The sequence below is a fragment of the Bos indicus genome, chromosome 9, assembly GCF_029378745.1.
Source record: "Bos indicus isolate NIAB-ARS_2022 breed Sahiwal x Tharparkar chromosome 9, NIAB-ARS_B.indTharparkar_mat_pri_1.0, whole genome shotgun sequence".
In the NCBI taxonomy this organism is placed as follows: domain Eukaryota; kingdom Metazoa; phylum Chordata; class Mammalia; order Artiodactyla; family Bovidae; genus Bos; species Bos indicus.
This window is the reverse complement of record NC_091768.1, coordinates 86,472,509-86,487,532: the sequence shown is the minus strand read 5'-3', so window position 1 is coordinate 86,487,532 and position 15,024 is coordinate 86,472,509.

Here is a 15,024-nt window from a genome sequence, read left to right as displayed (position 1 = left end):
AGCTAGGGCCTGTTTTAGCCTCTTTGGCTGAGAGGACCAGAGACCCAGCTTGAACTGCTGTGTGCATGGGATTTGAATGCTGTCACTCTCCCTCTCTTTAAATGTCCTTCTAAACCTTGATTCCAAATTAATCTTTCTTTCCTGCATAAACATTTTAATAAATCTTTTTCTCCCGAATAAGCATTAATCTTTTTTCCTGAAAAAGTATAAAACATGTGCAATGTTCTTTTGGCATTCTGCAAGAAGTGGTCTGTGTGGCCAAGAACCAATTTATTCAAGTACCAAATTTACTACAAAGAATTTTTTGGGGTCATATGTGAAATAGGAGCCCTTGAGAACTAACGATAAGTTTCTGTTCTTCCAGGTGGGTTCGGCTAGTTTGTTTGTTAGGATTAGGCTCACAGCTAAGTGCAGACAATTCCAAACAGGGATCTGGGAATGCTACTGGGTGAGGATGTAGGTCTGCAGTGACAGGGATGCGGGCTGCTCTTTCGGTGGCTCTGTCATGAGTGGCCTCCATTCTCAAGGTCACATTCATGGTGTAAGGCCATCCTTCCAGCTGTGGCTTTGGCCCTCATGTCACATTCTTAGGGATCAGGAGGGAGGAGAGGGGAGGCCTATAAGGGTTCTTTCTAGAAATTGTATAAAGCAGCAGTCCCCAACCTTGTTGGCAACAGGGACTGGTTTCGTGGAAGATAGTTTTTCCACAGACGGGTTGGGGGATGGTTTCAGGATGATTCAAGTGCATGACATTTATCATCCACTTTATTTCCATTATTATTACCTCAGCTCCACCTCAGACCACTAGGCATTAGATCCCAGAATCGGGGGACCTGTGGCATAAAGCACTTCACATTACACCCCATTGACCAGGGCTTAGTCACATGGCTCCATCTAGTAGAAGAGAGTGTGGAAAATGAAGTTTTTATTCCAGGCAATCATGTGCAGGCTAAACATGGATTCTATTACTCTAGGAGAAGAAGGCAAGGAACAGCTTCCGCCACCTATAGTTTTTACGTTAATCTCATCATGCAGGGAGTGGTGCCACGGGCTAAACTTTGGTGAACTGTCAAGGGCCAGACAGCAAATATTTTAGGCTCTGCAGCCATACTGTCTCTGTTGCAATTACCCCATTCTGCTACTGTAGTGAAAGTACACATAGACAAGATGCAAATGTGTGTGGTTAGATTTGGCATTAGTTTCTTTCTCCCTGGGTTAAATAAGCAGTGATACTAACACTAAAAATAATATTTATTATCCATTTACTGTGTATGTGTTGGGCTCTCTGCTGAGCACCTCACAGGCATTTTCTTAACTATTCCTGCAAAAACTCTATGAAATAGATCTCATAGTCATCATCATCAGTTTTATCTATGAGGAAACCGAAGCTCAGAGAAATTAAGTTTTCTTAATTGCTCAAGGTCACACAGCTGCTAAGTGACAGATGGGCTTTGGTTGGGGTCATTGACTTTGCAGCCCACTCTTCTCTGCTCCGCCCAGAAGGCTGGACCAAGAGGATAACCAGAGCCATGCAACTAGGGATTTAAGCCAAGGCAGTAAATTTAGAGGGCACAAAAGACGTAGATAATGAGTTTAAAAGCTTAGCACATCGTTAGCAAGCGTAGTTAAAATGGGAAGAAGCTTTTACATAGAGATGGTTGGTAAGGAAACCCGTTGTGAGCCACATCACAAATTACATTGTTGGTTTAAGAGCTGCTTTAAGTGTTCTCCTGGGCACCCTAATTTCTTTGGATCAGGATAACTTGCTATATAGACATTGCTGGGGTTCTTGGTGGGAGGGCCTCCTTGTGCAGAGGTGTGTGAGTTAGTTGGGGAGGCCACGTGCTACCGCGTGACAGCGAGGGGAATGTGGCCCTGTGGGGCTGTGCAGTGCACTTTTGCATCACTGTCTGAGGTGGTCCCAGGGTTAGGTGAAGGCAGAAAGGGACAGCGTTTCAGAGGCTAAGAAAAGCTTGGTTGAGTCAGAGAAATAAAATGGAAACTTCCGCCCATGTAACTGGAGGTCAGAGCCCAGGTGAGGTTTCTTTCAAATATTTCGGTGGGAGGAGAGGCAAAGGAGACAGTGCTCGCTTTGGGGAAAATGCTTGAACCCAGTAGAGAGCCTTTTTTCTCTAGAGGAACCAGCAAATCGCTTTCCAGTGTCTAGTGGCTTTGTGTGATGTGTAAACAGATTTCCCTGGAATGATGTTGTCTCCTGGGAGAGCTGCTCAGCTCAGCAAAGCCTGGGCCTCCTCTGCTGGAGCGATGCTCAGCTGCTTCAGGGCCAGAGCTCCTTTCCAGTTCCTTTATGACTCCTGGAAAGCCACCCGAGTTCTCAAATCAGGGATAATTTATTAGGAAATCCTGTCATTTGTGACAACACGAATTGACCTTAAGGGCATTATGCTAAGTGAAAGAAGTCACACAGAAAAAGACAAATAACTGTACGATCTCACTCATAGGTGGAATCTAAAAACTGAACTCAGAGAAATAGAGAACAGATTGGGGGTTGCCAGAGACTGGGGTGTGGGCCGTGGGTGGGTGGCAGAAATGGGTGAAGAAAGTCAAAAGGTACAAACTTCCAGTTATAAGATAAATGAGTCCTGGGGATGTGATGTACAGTGTGATGGCTATAGTTAATAATGTCATTGTTGTTTTAGTAGCTAAGTCGTGTCTGACTCTTTGCAACCCTGTAGACTGTAGCCCACCAGGTTCCTCTGTCCATGGGATTTCCCAGGCAAGAATACTGGAGTGGGTTGCCATTTCCTCTTCCAGGGGATCTTCCTGATCCAGTGATCAAACCAGAGTCTCCTGCATTGGCAGGTGGATTCTTTACCACTGAGCCACAAGGGAAGCCCCCATGGTTAATCATATTGCATTGTATATTTGAAACTTGATGAGAGGGTAGATCTTAAAAGTTTTAACCACTAGAAAAAATGTATAACTATGTGAGGTGATGGTTGTTAACTAAACTTATTGTGGTGATCAATTCACAGCTTATGATGTATATTAAATCATAACTTTGTACACCTTAAATTGATACAATGTTATATGCTGATTATATCTCAATAAGATTGGAAAAAATACAATAGAGAAAAAGATGTCTAAAAATGGGGAAGCTTATTATTGATGTAATATCAATACTCTGAACAATATATATATATATATGATTTTCAGATTGCTTGTATATGCCTTATCTCATTTAACCTTCATAAACACTCTAAGGGAAGGGTTAAGCAGAATAAAACTAACGCACATTGACCTTGGATGTTATTGGTGTGGTTGCCTGGGTACTTTGACATGAACTCAATATTCCTAGGAAGCAGGTATTATTGTGGGCCCATTTTCCAGAGGGAGAAGCAGAGGTAATTTCCTTGACAACTCTCAACACATAGTCTATACTGCTGGAACTTGAATTCAGTCTTCTAAAATCAGTTTCACTGCCCCTCTTAGTACTTTTCAACTGTGGGGCCCTTCAGAGTATATACAGTGTGTGCTGTGTGTCTTCTGAAGATGACAGATTTTACCCAAACACCAGAGGTACTAGTCAAAAGCACAGAAAAGCAGTGGTAGCAGTCCTTGAAAGGAATAAACCAGTGGAAGAAAACCAAGGGCCTCATAAGGGGTACAAATCAGGCCTGGACATATGATGGGCATCTCATGTGGTGGAAGTTTAGTCGCTAAGTTGTGTCCAGCTCTTGCGATCCCATGGACTGTAGGCTATCAGGCTCCTCTGTCCATGTGATTTCCCAGGCAAGAATACTGGAGTGGGTAGCCATTTCCTTCTCCAGGGCATCTCCCCAGCCCAGGGATCGAACCCAAGTCTCCTGCATTGCAAGCAGATTCTTTACCTACTAAGCCACCAAACCCTTCTTTATTAGTATAGACCCATGGGGCTTCCCAGGTGGTGCAGTTGTAAAGAATCTGTCTGCTGATGCAAGAGACACAAGAGATGTGGGTTTGATTCCTGGGTCAGGAAGATCCCCTGGAGTCAGATACTGCAACCTGCTCCAGTATTCTTGCCTGGAAAATTCCCTGGACAGAGGAACCTGGAGGGCTGTAGTCCACGGGGTCACAAAGAGTCAGCAAATTAATATAGACCTGTACTCATGATGAAGCAAGGAAACTGACCAGGGACATTTGTTGATTTGTTCATTCATGCCTCTGGCAGACAACTGTTTACACCAAGCCTCTGTTGGGATGCTGGGAATAAGAATAAGAAGGCTGATATTCAGTTAGTGCATTGAGATCCATGTCCTTTCTGATGTGTTGGAGTCTATGCTCCACCTGTTTTAAATCATTTGAATAGTACCACTGAATACATAAATAATTTCTTGCCCTTGTGGAACTTATATTTTCATGAGAAGGGAGAGTCCATGGGGCAAAGAAAATCAACTAATAAAGAAGTCACACTGCAGAAAGAGCCATAATGCAAATAAAACAGGGTGGTGCCATGGGGGTGACACCTTTCCTGATTTTAATCTTGTACTTACATTACTGTATTAAGTTATTTAATTTTTGATTGAATGAACATCAATAGAGATGAAATGCAAACTTGGATAAAAAGCAGCAGAAGCAACAACAAACCGGGATGGTGCGGTAGAAGCTACTTTAGGCACAGTGATTGGGAAAGGCATTTCTGAAAAACTGGGACCTAGTGTCAGGAAGGAGCCAGGCTCTGAGAGAAGGACTGAGACGAGGCTGGTGTGTTTGGGGAATGAAAAGAAGCCCAGTGTGGCTGAAGAACTGGAGAAGGGAATGCCAACCCACTCCAGTATTGCCTGGAGAATCACATGGACAGAGGAGCCTGGTGGGCGAGAGTCCACAGGGTCACACAAAGTTGGACATGACTGAGCAACTAACACGTGGCTGGAGCACAGGGGTGAAGGGGAGACAAGGGTGCACAGGAGGTTGGAAGGGGGGACATGGCTGATTCACATGGGGCTTTGAAAGGGTTTGAATTTCACGATGAATTTCAAGGAAGCCATTGCTGCTGCTGCTGCTGCTGCTAAGTCGCTTCAGTCATGTCCGACTCTGTGCAACCCCATGGACTGCAGCCTACCAGGCTTCTCTGTCCATGGGATTCTCCAGGCAAGAACACTGGAGTGGGTTGCCATTTCCTTCTCCTAAGGAAGCCATTGGGTTTTAAACAGGAGAGTGACATGATCTGATTGTTGTTGTTAAAAGTTCACGCTGGTTGCACTGTGGAGAATGAATTCTGAGTGGGCAAGACTGGATACAGGATGCTTGCTGAGTAGTGTTTACAGTAATCTGGAGCTTAGTGACATGAAGAAACTGGATTGCTTGGGCATATATTTGATGTATGGAATTGACAGATCACTTCGACATGTTGGAAAGGGTGAGGAATCATGTCTACCTCCTAGGTCTTTGGCCTGAGCAAAGGACATAGAGAAGACTGGGGAAAAGCAGATCTTACATGAAATTCTGTTTTGGACAGGTTAAGACTGAGATGCCTGTTGGGCATTTAAGTCAATATATTTTTATGTGCAAGGCCCATGGTATGCAAGGTGAACTACACACATGTTGCTGCTGTTCAGTCACTAAGTCATGTCTGATTCTTTGGATTCCATGGGCTGCAGCATGCCAGGCTTCTCTGTTTTCCACTATCTCCCAGAATTTGCTCAAGTTCATGTCTGTTGAGTGGGTGATTCTATACAACCATCTCATCCTCTGTTACCCTCTTCTCCTTTTGCTGTCAGTCTTTCCTAGCATCAGGGTTCTTTTCCAATGAGTCAGCTCTTCGCATCAGGTGGCTAAGGTACTGGAGCTTCAGCTTCAGCATCAGTTCCTCCGATAAACATTCAGGGTTTATTTCCCCTAAGATTGACTGATTTGATCTCCTTGCAGTCCGAGGTCCAACTCTCACATAGCATACAGAATACCACAGTCTGAAGATGAGGAAAAGGAGTGAACATCCAAGGTGATTACTGATATTGGGAGCTAAGACTTGTGCAGGAGAGGAGTAGGAGACATAAAGGAGAAGGCAGGAGTCAGCTCACAGAAGGCCCTGGAAGCAGACAATGGGAAATCTCAAAGAGATTTGGAAGGAAAATGATGTGACCACACCAAATTTTTCAAAGATAACTCTGAAAACATCATGCATGGGAGACAGGAGGGGAGTGAGACTGGATTCAGGGTGAACAATGACGATTTATTTGCAGCAGTCCAGGTGGAGAGATAATGAAAGCTGAAACTCAGCCAGTGACTCTCTAGAAAAGGAGGAGGAGGCAGAGTCAAAAGATTTTCAAAAGGTAGATTCGACTATACTTGGGGAACTTTTGGCTGTGAGAGTGAGGAGTCCTCACTGAGTCAGTTGTTTAACCTGGGGGCCTGGGTAGATGTCAGAGCCATTAAATGAGATCCAGACTATAGATCCTTGACAGCCGGGTAGATCTGATCTGATCCTTTGTTTCCAGAGCCAACCTCAGGGTCCCTTTTCAGTCTGAGGAGCTGATTTGCTTTGGCTTTTCCATGATGCTCTTCCTTACTCAAAGAAGTCTTGTTGAAAGGATTATAGAGAGGCAAAGGCAGAATCTAGGGGAATGTCAATATTTTAGTGAAAGTAAAAGTTGCTCAGTTGTGTCTGACTCTTTGTGATCCCATGAACTAATCAGTCCATGGAATTCTCCAGGCCAGAATACTGGAGTGGGTAGCCATTCCCTTCTCCAAGGGATCTTCCCAACCCAGGGATCAAACCCAGGTCTCTCGCATTGCAGGTGATTCTTTACCAGGTGAGCCCCCAGGGAACATTTTAGACGTAGACATTAAGGAGCCTTGGTAGGTGGCAGGAAAACCAGAAATCAGAGGATCCAGAAAACCAGCAGAATATAAAGTGAAGGAATTGGGACTTCCCTGGTGGTCTAGTGGTTAAGAATCTGCCTTGCACTTAAGAGGACTCAGCTTCGATCCCTGGTTGGGGAATTAAGATCCCACGTGCCGCAGAGCAACTAAGTCTGCACACAGCAACTACTGAGCCCTCGCCACAACTAGAGGGTCCATACGATGCAACGGAAGGTTTTGCATGATGCGACAAAGATCCCGTGTGCCACAACTGAGACTTGACGCAGCCAAACAAATAAACAATAAAAAAAAAAAGAAAGTGAAGGAATGGTCAAAGGCAGTACTGGATGCCAAGGTAAGGCCAAAGGAGATGAGGCCTTACAAGTGTCCACTAGATCAGGGCTTTGGCAGTAGCATCAGCCAGAGGTGGTGGTGAAGGTGTGAATGTCAGGTGGTGGCGGGCAGAGGGACAAACACTTAGGAGGGGGTTGATCACAGTGGGTGGAGGCAGGCTTCCCTGGAGACTCAGTGGTAAAGAATTTGCCTGCAATGCAGGAGACCTGGGTTCAATCCCTGGGTTGGGAAGATCTGCTGGAGAAGGGAATGGTAACCCACTCCAGCATTCTTGCCTGGAAAATCCCATGGACCGAGGAGCCTGGCGGGCTACAGTTCTTGGGGTCACAAAGAGTCAGACATGATTGAGTGCCCACAATGGAGTGGGGGAAATCTAGGCTGACTAGGGGGTAACCAGACACATTGTGATGCTGTTGAAAATGAAAAAAGAAAAAGAAAAAGAGTGGTGGGACAAATACTTAGGATACTTTCCACAGGGAGTGGAAAATAACCAGTTGAAAATCTGCGGGCAGTGTGGACAGAGGATTGAGAGATTTCTCCCCCAAGTTGCTGTTTTCTCCGTGAATTGGGAACAGGCAGATGATGTCTTGAAACTGAGGGCAGTGACGTGGAAGATGAAGATCAGGGGCCAATTTGAGAGACAGGCAATTTGAAAAAGTCAGCTTTGAGAAAACAGAAGACTATATGATTCATTTCAATCTTATCCTGACCCTTAGAATTGTCCTTTAAGGAAAAACCTCTCTGCCCAAGAGACTCAGTTGGAACTCTAGTTAACCGAGTCGTGAACTCTTCTACCCCGGGTCATGGAACAAGTAACTGTCAGAACTCAGAATTGATCCTGTGAGGGTAGCCTTGGCCCTGGCCGTTTAGCCAGTTCCATCAGACTTCAGTTTCATTGAGTATTCTAGGTCAGGCCAGTTGGCTGTTCGCAGTTTGCCGAGTTGATTTGCTTTTGCACTTTCGTTAGGCACAACAGAGCCTGAATCTGGGACCTTGAGCCATTGCTGACACCGGTAGAGGCTGGGGAGGCCTGTTAGGAATTCTAAGTGTGGCTCTTCAGAAAGAGATGTTAAGCTCGTGTTTCTCCTGATAGATGTTGGTTGCCGTCCAGAGGAAAGTTAAAAGTTCCCATTGCTTTTTCCAGAAAGAATAATGGGGAGCCCTTGTGCTCAAGCCAACAATCCCTCTTCTCAATAAAACAAATAGGTTCTAATGTTGGCAGCTTTCTGAGCTGTTGTGAGGATATAAAGGCTGCTCTGTCTTTTTCTGTGGTAAATATACAGCAGGCGTTTAACTCATTACTAGATAAATCACACTGCAATGGCTCAGAAGAGGCATCGGTACCAGTTTTTAATTCTGTCCTTTCTAACTTTATGTTCTTTTTCTCCGCTTTCTTGTGGTAGAACTGACAAATAAAATTGTAATGTGATGTAATTTAATGTAATTTAAAGTGATGATTTGATTAATTTCTCCTTTCTTGACTAATTTGGTTCCTGAAAAAGATACAGATAAACTTAGTTAATAAAGGCAATTTAAACGAGTTGATTAATTTGACTAATGAATTGTTTATAGAAATGCTGTGGTGAGATTCTTAGTGTTCACCTGAGGGTCGGGGGGCTGCTCTGCATTTCCCAGCTCACACGGACCATGTGGCACCATGGACTAACTGCCCAACAGGGAGATGGACAGACGTGATTTCAACCATTGCTAGGCTTGGCACTTAAAACCACCCCACAGGAGTCTCTGGCTCTTTTCCTACTTCTATGATGACCAAGGAGGCCATGTGTTCTGGTTGGCATGCATTGAAGATGGAAGAGGGCCACCCAATCCATGTCAGGCATTATGTGATCAAGAAATAAACTTCTGTTGTGTTAAGCCACTGAGTTTTCTGGGTTTTCCTATTATTGTAGTAATGCCTAACCTCACTAATACACAAATCAATTGATAGCACTTTATCAGGAAAGACAAAATCTTCTACAAGTCCCCAGAGATCGCAGGTATTGAAATGAGACAGCAGGGTTTTCCCATCTCAGAGCTGTCTGCAAAGCTCTGCCTTGACTTTAAGATCATAGTCTACATATCTGTAGAAATTTCCAGAGGGCTTTACATTGAGTTCTTATTGTGGACCATAAGCTGCAATAATAGGCTTCTGACAGGAAACCAAGGTTGTTTTCCTTTAAGGTGACAACGTAGTGGCAGTCAAAAAATGACTATTTCTGTGTAATTTACTCGTGTTCTGGAATCTCCCTAAGCCACACTACCCCATGAGTAAGCTGTAGCTGGGATCAGAGTAGCCTCCCATGTTTCACTGTCTCTTCTGGCTGCCCTCTGTTATACAGCCTGTGAAAATCTCTGGAAATGTTCCTTGGCGGGTGGGGAGGGGGTCTCTAGAGGATAGCTCCTATTGAACAAGTGGAGGTATCTCAAGCTATCAAATGGCACGTTCCATCTTCTCTTTTGTGCCAGGCTCCTCCATCGGGTATCACCCTCTCTGCCAGGTGTTCTTTCCTGCTTACCATGGATGGTGCCAGTGCTACATACATCTGAGGGACCATCTGTAGTTGGGCATCATTTCCGTTATTTGGAGGCATAGGCAGTAGATAATTCTTATGAGTACACAGCGCTGGATAGTCAGAGTCACCTTCCCCTTCAATCACCAAGTCAAGCTTGTCTAATTTGCTTAACTCCTAGAGTAAATATTACACAGGAGACTTCTATTGGGTCCACCTCACCAGTTTTCCATAGAATCTAGCAGTATTTACAGGGCTATGATGAGTTTCCCACTACACCTATAATTGTTGTTGTTTATGTCATGTCCAACTCTTTGTGACCCCATGGACTATAGCCCACTGGGCTCCTCTGTCCATGGAATTCTCCAGGCAAGAATACTGGAGTAGGTAGCCATTCCCTTCTCTAGGGGATCTTCTGGACCCAGGGATTGAACCTGGGTCTCCTATATTGCAGGCAGATTTTTTACCATCTGAGCCACCAGGGAATGCCTCATCTAAATCTGATTCCTGGAACCACAGCTAGCAACAAGTTGGCCTGGGAAGGCTGGCTTGCTTGGGATCATTCCTGTTGTCATCTTACTCAAAACCCTTGGTACAGCAGTCAGTAAATACATTTTGCAGGGATTAATAAACAAACTAGTGCTTTGAAAAACCCACTAATAACTAAGAATCCCACTCAATGGAGTTGTTGTATGTGTACAACAAAGATGCAGAGTCTTGTTCGACCCCTTTCCTCCTCAGCGATGGATGCGTTTTACTGAGGTCCTCCTGTGTGCAAGGCATTCTGTAAAACCCCTTGCATATATGATCTCATTATTTTTTATGACAACCATATGGACTAAATGTTGTTTCTCCATTTGCCAGCAATGGAAATTGAAGTTCAGAGAATCCAAGCAAATTGCCCAAGGTCATAGAGGGTAACCCTGAGATTAAAATGCAAGCCTGCCTCTGTCCGAAGCTTATGTCTTTTTTTTTTTTTAAACCATAGTGAGCTATTGTGGAGGAAAGTTTCTAATCATCCACTACTATTTATCTAGCCTATGCAACAACTCTGGGGCTCACTATAAAAGCCCAGAGTAGGTTTGAGCCCCTTCAGCTCTGGTACCTTCCATGGTCTCTACCTCTCATTTTTCCCAATTTTGGACAGCAAAAGTAGGAATGTGGATTAAAAACAAACAAACAAACTAGACTGAGTATTCTGAACACATCTCCCAAGAACAAACAGTAATTCTCAGTATCATCTCTATTAAGAAAGAGAGATATTTTTCCCAACTTGAAACATACTTTCATGTATTTCCCTCATCCACATTGTAATATGTAAAGCAGTTTAAAGCAATCCACTCATTTAATTAATGAGTAGTGTCATTAGCTTCTTTTTCCATGTGCCTGCTTTCAAACTTTCTTACTTTTTTCACTCTTCACCCACCACTGCTCCATTCAGAAAATAAGAATTTGGACTGAAAAAAAACCATCATTTGGTCCTTAGCTATTCTAAGATGCAGTCAGGGGACTTTCCTAGCTGTCTAGTGGTTAAGACTCCACATTTCCAGTGCAAGGAGTGTGGGTTCAATCCCTGGGTGGGGAACTAAGTTTCCCCCCAAATAAGTAAATAAAACGAAACCTAAAAAAAGACCTAGCCAAATTTGAAATTATTACCTAAAAAATTAAGAAGTAATAGATGCATAAGCATTATGAAATGCAAACAGCCTAGAGGAGATTAAAAAATAAGCCTCTTCCACTCCAATCTGAAGTCTAAGACTGAAAGATAACTATTTTTATTTATTAATGTCTAAATTATTTTGGGAACTACTGGAAATATGCTTAAGGCTTCCCCAGTGGCTCAAGAACCCACCTTCAAAGCAGGAGACTCAGGTCTGACCCCTGGGTCAGGAAGATCACCTCTGAGAAGGAAATGGCAACCCACTCCAGTATTCTTGCCTGGGAAATTCCATGAACAGAGGAGCCTGGAGGGCTACAGTCTATGGGGGTCGCAAAAGAGTTGGACATGACTTAATGACTAAACAACAACAAGAAATATGCTTATACCTCTTTTTCTTAATTTCTCAACTTTGATTAGTATCTAAGAAAGAGGAAGGATTTTTCATACTTATGACTATTAATTCCCATGTGCCCTCCTCCCGACAATTGTACTGTATTTTCTGAGGAGGGAGGAGAGAAAGCTGATCTCTGCCCATCTGTCTCACTGGCAGTCCTTTCCACAGTTACCCTGGTGTCTGCCCCCTGGTTCACTCCTGCTCTGTGCTGGTTGACTCAGAGTTTGGCATTTCTTGAAACTTGTGTCAATCCAGGGTCTCATCAGGAAAACAGGACTCATGCCAGATAGTTCAATAGAAAGAATTTAATTAGTGGGATTAATTATAAAGGCTTTAAAAGAGCTGACAGAGCAAACCGGAGGATGAAGCAGCTCAGAATTAGGAAGCAGATGTGGGTTGGGGGATGAGAGTTCATTCCCCTTGCTGGGCGCTGGAACTCCAGCGCAGGTCACAGAGCTGGACTCAGGTCTCCAGGTAGGAACTGGAACCATTTGGTAGATGGAGCTACTGATGGAGGCTTTGCTCAAAGCCAAGAAAGAAGGGGAAGAAAGACCCAAATTTCTTCCTTCCTCCTACTGTGCATCCCTCACTAATGCCTCCCATCAGTTGAAACTGGCCAGAAGCCAGTTTATCAAGGGAGTCTGGAAAATGTAGATTGGAGGGGTCAGTAACCTGAGAGACAGAAAGAGTAGGAAGAGAATCTGAGAGCAAACAGATGAAGTAAAATGGGTTGAATTGAACCCTGCTGCTAAGTCACTTCAGTCGTGTCCGACTCTGTGCGATCCCATAGACAGCAGCCCACCAGGCTCCCCTGTCCCTGGGATTCTCCAGGCAAGAACACTGCCATTTCCTTCTCCAATGCATGAAAGTGAAAAGTGAAAGTGAAGTTGCTCAGTCGTGTCTGACCCTCAGTGACCCCATGGACTGCAGTCTTCCAGGCTCCTCCATCCATGGGATTTTCCAGGCAAGAGTACTGGAGTGGGGTGCCATTGAAGACATGTTGAAGTTCTAAGCCCCAGAACCACAGAATGGGAACTTATTTGGAAACAGAATCATTGATGATGCAATTAGTTAGGTTAAGAAGGGGTCATACTGGTGTAGGGTGGGCCTTCACCTAATACGACTGATGTACTTATAAGAAGATGAATGACACAGAGACACACAGGCAGAGTGCCATGGAACAACAGAGGCAGAGACCAGAGTGAAGCATCTAGGAGGCAGACAACACCCAGGACCACTGGTTGTCACAGACGCTAGGGTAGAGGCATGGAATGGATTCTCCCAGACAACCCTCCAAGGGAACCACCCCTGCCAACACCTGTATTTCAGACTTAACAATTCCAGAAGTGTGAGAGAATAATTTTGTATTGATCTAAGTATCTAACTTTGGGATACTTTGTTACAGATAGGCACAGGGTTCTTCTGAAAAGAGTGCTCACACTTCTTCCACCTGTATTCTGGGCTACAACTTTCTCAGCAATGACTTTATATCAGTACAATCTCATGTACTTCTTGGTTTTCAAAAATATGTCAAAATACCTGGTCTATCGTACTCAGGACTCTTACGGCTTCATGCTACTCTGTCATTTCAATGAAATTCCATGAATGAGAGCAAGTCTGCTATCCTAAAGCAGAACACTCCACCCAACATGGGCCAGGTTCAATGTTTAGGGCATCCTCACTTCCTCCTGTCCAGGGATGAGGTCTTCTAATTACACATACAGTGAATACAGGCATATCAAATACAAAACAAAGTTTTACATAAAAGAAGTCACTATACCCCATTCACCCTGCAGGAGGGCATGGCAACCCACTCTAGTACTAGCCTGGAGAATCCCATGGATGGAGTAGCCTGGGGCAGGCTACAGTCCACAGGGTCGTAAAGAGTCAGGCATGACTGAAGTGACTGAGCACACTTGCACATACCCCATTTTGGAGCTTCCCTGGTGACTCAATGGTAGAGAATCTGCCTGCAATGTACGAGGCATGGGTTCAACTCCTGGGTTGGGAAGATCCCATGAGAAAGAAATGGTTACCCACTCCAGTATTCTTGCCTGCGAAATCCCATGAACAGAGCAGCCTGCCAGCTACAGTCCATGGGGTCACAAAGAGTTGGACACGACTTAGTGACTGAACAACAACAATACTCCATTTATAGAAGATGGAACCTTTGAATTTTAGTTCACTGATTGATATAACTTGTCAAAATAATTAGGATGCCGGAACTTAGTTATGAAAATATCTATCTTCTCTAGAAAAAGAACTGCTATGCCTTTCCTTAATGTTTAGATGATTAATTTATGGTTAATGTTTTAGAGAACAATGTTATTTCATGTCTCTTACAGAAAACCAGTTTGGATAATATGTTCTGCTCCTCTGGCTAAATCAAATTCTATACTTCTAAAATTTCTCAAAGTTCTTAAAAAGCAAATAGCAATAACAACAGCAGCAACAGTATGTACGAACCCCATGTGCTACCAACAGCCTGAGACATGACTGACCACTGGCTCTGAGAAAAATTACTAGTTATATGCCTACAGACCCCCCAGGTTTAAAGGGACCACGGAACCACACAGCTTCTAAAACTCCCATATGTTCTTATCATGAGCACTGAATCAGCTATTTAGTAATTGCTTAGGGTATTCTTGTCTGATGGGAAAAAAAATAAAAGCAGCCTTCTGACACATAATATTTCTTAAAAATGACTACATACTAAACATTTAGAAAATATAAAACCATTATTTTGAAAGACGTTCTTACATGGATTCGTGGTATTAAAGGGCATGATTTTTAAGATCTAAAAGAAAAGAAACAAAGCTATCCAGATCCAACCTTTTAGCTGCTTTAAATTATTTTTCTCCACCTCCATGGTAGTAAAGTGATTTCCAGTGGAAACACTCCTTGAGAACCTACATCTTACTTTTTTTTTTTTTTTTTTGAGTATGGGGGAAAGAGAAAGGGGTGACCTGGTCTTAAGAATCCTCTTAACAAGGATTATTTTTACATTGCAATCCCAGAGGGTTCTGCACATACTTGCTCATTTTTTCTGGCTTTATACATCAATGGATTGAGTTTGGTGATAGAAAAAACAAAAAACAACACCAAAAAAACGCTACTGTTTTTAAGGGTTAAGTTGGCTAGATTTGCTGACTTCCCTGGAAAATTGTGATCTTTATGATACCGTGTGTTCCATAGGAATGGGAATTATTGTCTGGCTTCTGCAGTGTGTATGTGACGCCAAGGTCATGTTCTAGTTCCTGGAAGAGCTGAGACTCAGTTCCCAACAGTGTGATCCTACATGTTCT